An 11,039-nucleotide genomic window follows, 5' to 3' on the forward strand; every position below is an offset into this window, starting at 1 on the left:
AAGAAAGACATTCTACTTGATGCTTATCATTGGCCTAAGAAAGAAAAAGAAAGCCATAGCTGTATGTCATGTCTTTAAAAGAAACTACATTATTCAGAGCAATACGTACTGCTGAAATTGATCATAACATGAGCACTTGAAAATATCCACTTTTCAAAAAGCAATTGTAAATGTAGGCAGCTTTTGTAATTGATCTTAAGCATAAATAATGCAAGCTGATAATCATTTTTAGTTTATTCATGTTTTTTTTCTTCAGACAACCCACTTCTGTTATTTTAAGTGCCAAATGAGAATAATGTCCACCGTGCATTTTGATTTGACCTTGTACACTCTTTGGACAGTTTTAACCTCTCTTTTATCAATGCACTCCCAAGACTTCAGTGAACAGCAGGAAAAACCTACTTCCATCTACCTTCCCCCATCCCAAAGTTTATCAAGTTTTTCAAAGATTATAGATTGGTATGACACATTAAGCAGCCTGGGGCTTTTGTGAGTTTAATTTAGTTAGTTAGCTGAAACTAGATTCAACAGCACCTTGGACTACAGGATATGGAGATGACAAAAATTTCTTCATTTAAAGCATAGAAAGTAATCCATAGACTTGGGTATTAGGCACATGGAGCACAATTTCTATGTCTGAAAAAAGATTTTAGTTACTTAACCTCTTTAGTAGGTAAACAACCCCAAATAGAGGAGAAACGAAGTTCTGTATTTTCATTCCTCTTTCATTTTCTTTCAGTTTCATTTCTTCTACTGTTTTCTATAGTGCATGCTTAGTAATAATTCTATGGTTAAAAAATATAAAGACATGATTTTGGCAATCATTTTGCAGTGTATATGTTTATCAAAACATTATGTTGTATACTTTCAATATATAGAATTTTTATTTGTTAATGGTATTTCAATTAAGCAGGGAAAATATTTTACACAAAAATAAAAGAAACAAGTAACTGAAGTGTGTGTGTGTGTGTGTGTGTGTGTGTGTGTGTGTATCTATGAAGATGTATTGAGGTCAGAAGAAGTAATAAACATTTCTCTAGAGATCCTGGTGTTCTAGCTAAATGTAGTAACTGATGAAATTTTGAGTTGCTCTTCTTTGCAGAAGGTGAGAATGCATTTTGGTTTCATAAAGCATAGTGTATTACATTAGGACAGGGTTGCTTTATTTCATTTTCATTTTTGAAGTGGAACTATGTGAAAAGGTTTTGTATGCTAGAGAGCCAAAAATAACAAATGCTTGGCAGACAAATAGGTATATGGTGGTGGTCACTTATCACGTCCTCTATAACAAGCATCCAGTTCCCATTTTATGGATGGACAATTTCTTACTTGGAGCGTCAGTGGAGATACAGACTGCTTTCTACCATGCAAGCTGAAAATGCCAGATGCCAGTTTTCTCAGGGCATGACATGAAATACTGGTTTTCTCAAACTGATTCACCAACTCTGGGCTTGAAATTGGGAGACAAGAGCAAAGAACCCATTCTGCCAGTGTGCAGCATTAGTTGCAGGGACAAATCCCAGAGGCGGCATAGCACAGTGTCTAGTGTTCAGTATTGCTAGCGGCAATTTAAACAGGTTACTTATGTTCTGTGGAAACTGTAGCAGTCTCTTCATCGGACTAATGTTACTGAGTTTGACTGTGGTCCTATCTGATGACTGTCCTACTTTGTTCCTGCCCAATTTTCCAGGCATCATTCCCTAGCCTTCCTGAAATTTCCTGAGTTATTCAATACACTTTGATAAATATATATTTTCTTTGATAAATATATATTTGATAAATACATGCCTGGGCCAATATCTATAGCTAATAAATAGGAATAATGACAGATTCTGGGTCCTAAAAAGTGGCCTAAAATCTATGAATAGACAATAAATGTGCACTATCAGAGAACTTTCAAAAACAGGAGACTAAATATCTGATCTGTAGTTACATGTGCTAAGCTGTAAGCTAAGATTCTCACCAAGCTAACAAGTCATGGATCCATTAGGAAATATAATCCATACTTAGCTGATATTTTGAAATGAGACTTTATAGTTGACAAAGGTAAGGGAACCAGCAAGACATGATGAGGCCCTAGAAACCAGCAGCGGTAAGAAAAAGCTCCATTGAGTGAAGGGGAGGAAAGAGTTACCAGAGCCATGTGAGCACTGACATTAGGAAAGAGTGTAATCTGGTAGGAGCTATAGTTACAAAAAGACAAAATTATACCGAAAAATATAGAATAGGCAGGTAGTGGGGCTAGCAGGAAAAAAAAAATCTGACTGTCATTCATTCCCCCAGGCTTCCAATCTTCTGTTGGTGCCTCCAACACCATTGTTGCTGGAATATATTATCTAAATTGTGCAGTTAACGTAAAAGCAAATATGAGATATACAAAGAAACATAAATGTATTTTGATACCCAGGAAAGAATAACTAATTAACAGGCATTGTATTTCACAGGGCCAGGATGTTAGACTTAGCAGAAAAAAAAATCAGAGCACCTATGATAAATATTTGCCAAAAAAATGAAAGGAAACCGTGATGAAAGGTTTGGTGGTATTATGTCATCAGATAAAAAAAAGAACTGCCAATAAAGATATAGAAATATAAAAAATTGAAATTCTGAAGTTGTAAAATGAGTAAACAAATTTTACTAGAAAAGCTAAACAGTAGATTTAAGCTCACAGAAGAAAGCATTAGCAAACTTGAAGATAGATCAATATCTGCACCCAAATGTGAAAAGCAGAAAAGAAAAATAAAGAAGAAAAATTTTCAAAAAGCTTCAGAGAAATGTGGGACAACATTAAGCACACTAACATATAGCTACTGAGATTATCAGAGAGAGGAGAAAGACAAATGAGCAGAAAAAGTACATGAAGAAATAGTGTCCAAACACTTTCCAAATTATATTAAAATATTAAATTACACATCCAAGAAACTCAGTGGATTCTAAATAGAATAAATGCAAAGAGATCTACACACAGACACATCATAGTAAAACCATCAAAAAACAAATATATTAAGAAAATATTAAAAGTAGCCAGAAAAAAATGTACTTCTCACATTTAAAAAAGCCCAGTGATATTAACCACTCTCTTATCATCAGAAACAGTGGAGTCCAGAGGTCAATTGGATGAAATAGTCAAAGTACTAGGGAAAAAAATCAGTCAAAATTTTTAAATCTGGCAATACTATCTTCAAGAAATGATCAACAAAAACCAAGAGGTATTTTTTCTGAAAAATGTGCATTATAAGAAATAGCAGGGGAAATTCTTTACATTGAAATCAACTGATGCCAGACAGTAATTTGAATGTACACATGACAAAAAGAATCTGTAAAGGTAATTATGTAGGGATGTATAAAAGAGAGTATAATTGCATACTTCTTTCTCCTCTCACCTATTTAAAGAGCAATTGCATAACACAATATATATTTAATTGTACTGTTGGGCCTATTACATGTAACAATGTAATATATTTGGTAGTAACAACACAAGTATGGTGAATGAGGGCAGAGGTGTATTACAGTATAAAAAAATTCAGGTCACAATATGAATCCACAGGAAGCAATGAAGATATTAAATAATAGTAAATAAAAATGTAAATACAACAAACCTTATAAATATATGCTTACTATCCTTTCTTCTTCCAGCTTTTTAAAAACTTAAAATGATCTAAATTAATAATTGTAACAATAAATTGTTGTGTTTGTAACATATAAAGATATAATAGGTATAACAACAACAGCGAAAAAAAGTATGAAATAATTATTTAAGCATTGAGGTTACAGTATAATTACTCCTACAGATGTTCAGGCCATATTTCCCAGAAACTGTAAATATGTGACCTTAAATGACAAGTAAACTTTGATGATGTCATTAAATTAGAGGTATTCAGATGGAAAAGTTATTCTAGCTTATCTGTATGAGTTCACTGTAATCAGAAGGGTTCCTACAGAGTAACGTAGGAGGCTTTGGGTGATTCTAAAAGTACAAATGATGAAAGAAAAATAAATAGAAAAAATGTATACATTAAAATTAAAAACTTTGCACTGCAAAGTCTACCAATAAGAAAGACAACACGGATATAGAATAGATATTTACAAATCATATGTCTGATAAAGAAGTTGTACCCAGAATACATAAAGAATCCTTACAACTCAGTAACAAAAATATAAATGACCCAATTGTGCATTTATATAACACAATGTGCATATACATTTGCATATATATACATTGCATATATATACATTTGCATATAAAAATGTGCAAATGATCTGAATACATATTTTTCCAAAGATCTATAAATAGCCAGTAAGCACATGAATTGATGCTCCATATCATTAGAGAAATTACCCATTAGAGAAATGCAAATCAAGGCCTCAGTGAGCTACTACTTCAGACCTACCAGGGTAGCTTTAATATAATAGATAATGAAAAGTATTGGCCAGAATGTTCAAAACTTGGGACCCTCAAATGTTGTTGGTTCGAATGTAAAGTGATGCAGTCAGTTTGGAAAACATTTTGACATTTCCTCAAAACATTACACATAAAGTTACCATAGTACCTAGCAATTCTACTCCTAGACATACTCATATACCCAAGATAAATGAAAGTGAAATAAACACACATCCACACAAAACTTGTACACAAATATTTAGAACGGCATTACTTACAATAGCCAAACAATGGAACCAAGGCAAATGTTCAGTAACTGATTTATGGATAAGCAAAATGTGTTATATAAATATAGTGGAGTATCACTTGGTCCTAAAAAGGAATGAAGTGCTGATACATGCTAACACTTGGATGAACCTTGAGAATATTATGCCAGGTGAAAGAAGCCAATTTAAAAAGATGATATTGTGTGATTCCTTTGTATGAAATATCCAGAATAAGCAAATCTATAGAGACAATATATATGAGTAGTTGCCTAGGGCTGGGAAGTTGTAGGAGAAATGGTGAATGATTGCTACTGAATGCAGGACTTCTTTATAATGTTGATTTAAATATCCTAAAATTGATTGTGGTGATGGTTGCACAACTCTGTGAACATACTAAAAGTCATTGAATTGTTCACTTTAAATGGATGGATTTTATGGTATGTGAATTATATCTCAATCAAACTTTTAAAAAATTATATTGCTCCCGCAAGTTGTTGACCTGCTATTTTCTTCCATATTCTTAGTAAAATATACTGGAAAACAGAGAAAATAAAAGCAAGAAGGAAAGGTCAACCTGTGGTCAAAATTAGAAGTTTTTAGTAATTGCAATTTGAGAGGAATCATATTTTAAAAATACAATTTGTGTAGTCTCTTCTCAGCCAAGTCAAAAAAAAAAAAAAAAAGCAAAAGTGGTAGCTGACCACTCCTTAAACTTCTCTAGATAGGCAGACATAACCTTTTATTTAAAACAAATTATTTGTAATACTGGGCTGAAAAGTAAATTTATGTCAACCTTGAAAATGAGCTACTGCTCTTCCCTGTGTGTACTACTTTTTCTTCATCCATTTTAGTTCTTTCTAAACATTGGTTTCTTCCTTCAACATTCTTCTTTCTTCAATATTGGTTTCTCATCAGGAGAGAGAGATGCTCAGAAAACAACAAGCCAGCATGGATTTAGGGAGGAAGTTGTGGTGAGGAATGACATCTTGGGAGCTGCAAAAATCGTAGTTCAGAGGAGAGATGGGGAACTAAAAGGGATTATATTAACAGTGCATAGTAAAGTCTGTTATTTCTCCCGAACTGCACCTGTTTAGGGTGAGAGCAGGCCAGAAAGTGAGATTTGAGAAATGTGCAATCTCAGACCTGAATAACTGCATGAATTAAAGTTGGCTAGATATGAAAATTAAACTAAAAGTTTTGCAAACAAAATTGCCATCCTGCTGTAGATATGAAAACAGAATTCAGACAGCATCCATATTGCTGGAGAGTGAAGTCAAAAGCCATGCTACAGTAAAATGGACTAATTGAATTTCCTATTAAAAAGAAAACTCTAGAGTCTTCATAGTTCTCATGGTTAAAGGTTACATTCTCTGGAGATTATATACATACACATGTATATATATGTATAATTAAAAAGCCAAGTATCTCAGAAAGACTTTGTTTCTTTTAATAACATTTAAATAAAATAATAATTGTTAACAAGAAACAGAGGAAGTAAAAGTTTAAACTTTGCTTCTAAGTGGTTTATTCTACTCCTCCTCTTTTTAAACAGCACGTAGCAGTATAGTAATTTATGAACCACATTAGTTAATACAAAAGATATTGGTGACATATTTTTAAATTTTTTTAATTCACATATTTTAATTGAAAATTGTCAATAAAATTAGTAACATTCTAACTGAAAGTAATTTTAGTGTTGTTGTGGTTCAAATAAATGTTCACAGAAATTGAACTGAGAGGAAATTATTTGTGTATTATTTGTTCAAGGAAAAGATGGTTTGAATCCCAATACAGTATTCCATCCATGTTTAGTGTCTCTTGATCAAACATTCAATTCGACACACATTTATTGGCACTACTATGGCCAAGAGTTGCTGAATGTTGAAAAACGTTTTAAATGTACTAGGAGATATGACTTATTTTAATAATACTATGCTTTGTTTTTCAAAAAAATTAATAGTAACATTTATGGTTTCTTCCTTATAAATTAACATTCTCATTTGAGTTTTCTCACAATATGGCACACAATTTAGTTCATATTTATACTCTGGATGTTGACTTTAAGCACAACAAACAAATAAAATAAACCCATATACATCAAATGTCACTCATATGTTTGATAATTACTTACTGGAGACCTGTTCTATTTTCCAGTGTAATCAATCACACAGACAGTAGGAAAACAGACAGTCATTTCTTAGGACTTATGCAGACCTACAAGAGCATCACCTTGGCTTAGTTAAATGAAGATCTTCTGTTGTATGGAAAGCCTAGCCTGATGTTTGTATGTTCCTGGAAAATAAAAGGGCTCACATAAGTATGTTACTGGCAGACATCTCTAGAAGCAATCCAGCCCTAGGCTTAGAGTCCATTCCAAAAATCAGATAACCTATGAGTGTGGTCTGGCAATTCTTTTGATCTCTTTACCTGATCCTTCAGTGTGCAGGGTGTACTCACATACATTTTATTGGCCTTCAAGGCCAGCTCACTGTGCATCACCAGAAAATGGCTTACCTTTACTTGGGCTACAGCCCTTGAACTATAGCTAATAGAGATAATGATTACTATATTCTCGGCATTGTTTCAAGCTTTCTAAAAGTTATTAGCTTCGTTAATTGTCACAACAGCACTGTGAGGTGGATATTGTTACTATTACCTTTTATTTTACAGATTCTTTTTTAAGTGGAGCATAGGGAGGTTGAGTAACTTCTTGCATTTAAACCCAGGTCACCTGGGCAGCAGCCTTCATGTCCTAAATCACCATGTTTCAACCATCCAGCAATCTTTCCGCAAAGTGACAGTGGAAGTACTCTAAGGTGCTAAGGTGCAGTGAACCAGACTGAAATTCAACAAGTACCCTCAGGAGTTTGGCCTGGCACATAAGAAAGAAATTGTAGGAGGATGTGCATTTTAGCCAGTTCTCTTGACTTCTTGTAATTACAGAAAGAAAAGGCAATACTGCTTGATTTTTGTTTGTTGGTTTCTTTGTTTTTCTTATAAGATGAGAAAACAAGGGAGACATCAGATCTCATACCTTATTTTAACAAGCTTTTATATTATCATTTTCAATTTATAATTACTCCAATATTCAGGGAACGTAAACATTTAGGAGCCATTTTTTAAGTGATTCTTATAATATAGCTTTTTCTTTATTTTTATTCTTCTCTTAATTTTCTCCACAACTTATTTTTTTTATACTGATCCTCACTGCCTTTATTCAAACTGAAGACTTTCCAGCACTTTAAAGTATTATTTGTATAAGGTAGTTAAAACATTTCATAAAATTGCATCTTGAGTTATATATTTTAAAAGAGTCATATACTCAATGAAAGAATCTTTAGAGCTCAGATTTGTAGCCAAGACAGTTTTTGTGTGAGAAAAATGCATAAACTTATTTAGCATGCAAGTCTAATGCTGTGAATTACTCTGATCCATCCTTTTGGATACCTAAAATGAATAATGCCGAAGTTGCAATACAAATAAAACAACCCTGAGAAAATTTGGGTAGAATATGCTTAAGGCATCAGATTTAAATTTCCTAAAACTAGTATATTCTAATAAGGTATAACTAGAGTATGTGAGAAAGGATTTTGGTATTGAATTTGAGTCTAATTTGGCCTTGTATTTGACCTATTTGTCTTATCAGAACTTAATGGCTGCCTTTATTTCAAGAAATGTCCAGTATATGAGAAATTTTGAAATTCATTACATTCTTCTAGCATGCAACTTATTAGCCAAATATCCCAGTAGCCATTATGAGAACAGGAACACAGGAGCCATAGATGTAGTACACCTTTAAGCTGTCATTTAGTGAGTGCCCATCTCAAATGGAATTCTCAAACTCAGAATCTTAGAGTAGGTAAACAGTCCCAAATATCTCAGAAACAACCTTATCTTCCATAAAGTATTAATGAACTCATACAAAACAGGTGTGATACTGTTGTGAGACTGGGGTATTCTAGAAAACTGGCAAGCTGGTAATACAATGAAGACTGAGGAAATCCCAATAGCTCTTCAGACTCCATTAGTTTTTTGAGAGATTGATTTCCTTTCATGATATACAGGAACAATATCTCTTTGAAAAGTGGAAGGCTTTGGCTGTATACCCTGGAATACAATGTCATTGCAGATTTCAAAGCTATTGTCTAAAACAAAGATCTATGAAAGAAAACAAACCTCTTTATCTAAGTCATTAGAATATCCATGACATATAGTCATGGATAATTATTTGCTTCTGAACAGAAAACAATAGTTAATAGAGTAATGAAAAAATGTGGTTAAATTTTTTCAGCATCATATAAAAAGCAATTAATTTTTAGGTAACTCAAATTTAAAGTGATTTCCAATTGCATATTTAAAAGCACAAAGTGAGAAGACCCATTGACCAAGTTAGAGCATACATTTTAGTGATGCTTGAAAAGAGACAAGCAAGAAAATGAAATCCCAATGACCAATAAAACTAGTGTAAGGTTGGTTTCTGAAGTCCTGAAGCAGATGAGAACTAGTCATAGTGGTTCAAGCATCCAGACTGCTCTATGCCTCATATACTTAAAACTTTCCAAGGCGGTATCTTAGAATTTCACTTGAGCCCCAGATTTTGTCACTTGTCACAAGACAGTATTACCAATAATAAGGATAGTCATTACATTAATGCAAAAGCAAACTGCCTGCACCATCACTTTTTGATGGAATATATACTAGATATGGGTAATTGATAAATACCTAGTCAGTTACACATAGTTGCTGAAAGAGTAATAACTAAAAAAGTTGGCACCCTAACCTGCAGAAACCAAGATTTAGAACTCGCTACCTGAATACACAAAGCTTTGCTCCACATCTTGACCTCCCATCTCAGGATACTCTTTGAATTCTAGCCAATGATCAAGCAGATCTGTGTTCTTGGAGTTTTGGGTAAGAAATCATGGATGCTATATTATTAAAAACTCATTCAGACACTTGCACACATATGTTTATTGCAGCACTACTCACAATAGCAAAGACTTGGAACCAACCCAAATGTCCATCAATGATAGGCTGGATTAAGAAAATGTGGCACATATACACCATGGAATACTATGCAGCCATAAAAAAGGATGAGTTCATGTACTTTGTAGTGACATGGATGAACCTGGAAACCAACATTCTGAGCAAACTATCACAAGGATAGAAAACCAAACACCGCATGTTCTCACTCATTGAACAAGGAGAACACTTGGACACAGGATGGGGAACATCACACACCAGGGCTTGTTGTGGGGTGGGTGGGGGGCGGGGGATAGCATTAGGAGATACACCTAATGTAAATGATGAATTAGTGGGTGCAGCACACCAACATGGCACATGTATACATATGTAACACACCTGCACATTGTGCACATGTACCCTAGAACTTAAAGTACAATAAAAAAAATTTTTTAAAACTCGTTCCCATTGTCTGAGGAGAAGATGTTATCTCATGTCCTCCTTAATTGATCTAGGAGCATTGTTAGCACTCAAAAAGTTGTGTCAGCAAGGTAAAATGTGATTGTGGCACGTTCAATTTAAAGAATGTATGTATCTTGGGAGAAAATAATAGACGCAGTGATTTCAACCACAAAGAGTTATACTCAGTATTCTTTCTTAAATGCATGTAAGAAGATTTCATTACAAGGCGAGACCAAGTCTGATTTTTATCTAATGAACTAAAGCTTTCTGCCACTGAGTCATTTAAGTAACACACTTGAATACACAATGTATGGCCATGTCAGTCTCTGATAGATTAGCCGGCAAAGGGAATACTCAAGTTTGTTTAAGCTGGGTGATTGCAAATTTCTATTCTGTATATCTTATTATAATTAAGTGCTCAAAAGAGAGATAACTTACAGTTAATGCTTAATATATGTCATAAAGATTTCTTGGTTATATATTTAATTCTCAAAAATACCTGCAAAAAAATGTTTTCTAAAGTGTTCTACTGAGGGTAGGTGAAGCCCAAAAATTTATAACTAAAAAAGTAAAAACATATTATAGTTCAAGATTCATTTCAGTCTAAAACATAGGGAATCTTTAAATACCTGCCTTAGTTGGGACACCAATGTTTATTTTTCACTATAATTTTTGTTGAAGTTTCTTAGTTGCGTATTCACAGAAGAGTGATGATTTGTTGAAACCTGAATCAAAAACATCTTAATTTCTCCAACCTTGAGGGCAAAGGCTGAAAGACAGTAAAAAAGAAGCAAATGGGAAACACTAAAATAACTTAAATTGTTAACAGTATTTTTTTTCTATGCATGAAGTATAGAGATTAGGAAGGAGATGCTGTCACTAGATTATGATTACTTCATATCAAGGTCTATGTCTTACTCATCTTTGTGTCCATAGGATCCTAACACAGTATCTACTATCTGAATAGA

The sequence above is a fragment of the Pan paniscus genome, chromosome 9, assembly GCF_029289425.2.
Source record: "Pan paniscus chromosome 9, NHGRI_mPanPan1-v2.0_pri, whole genome shotgun sequence".
NCBI lineage: Eukaryota > Metazoa > Chordata > Mammalia > Primates > Hominidae > Pan > Pan paniscus.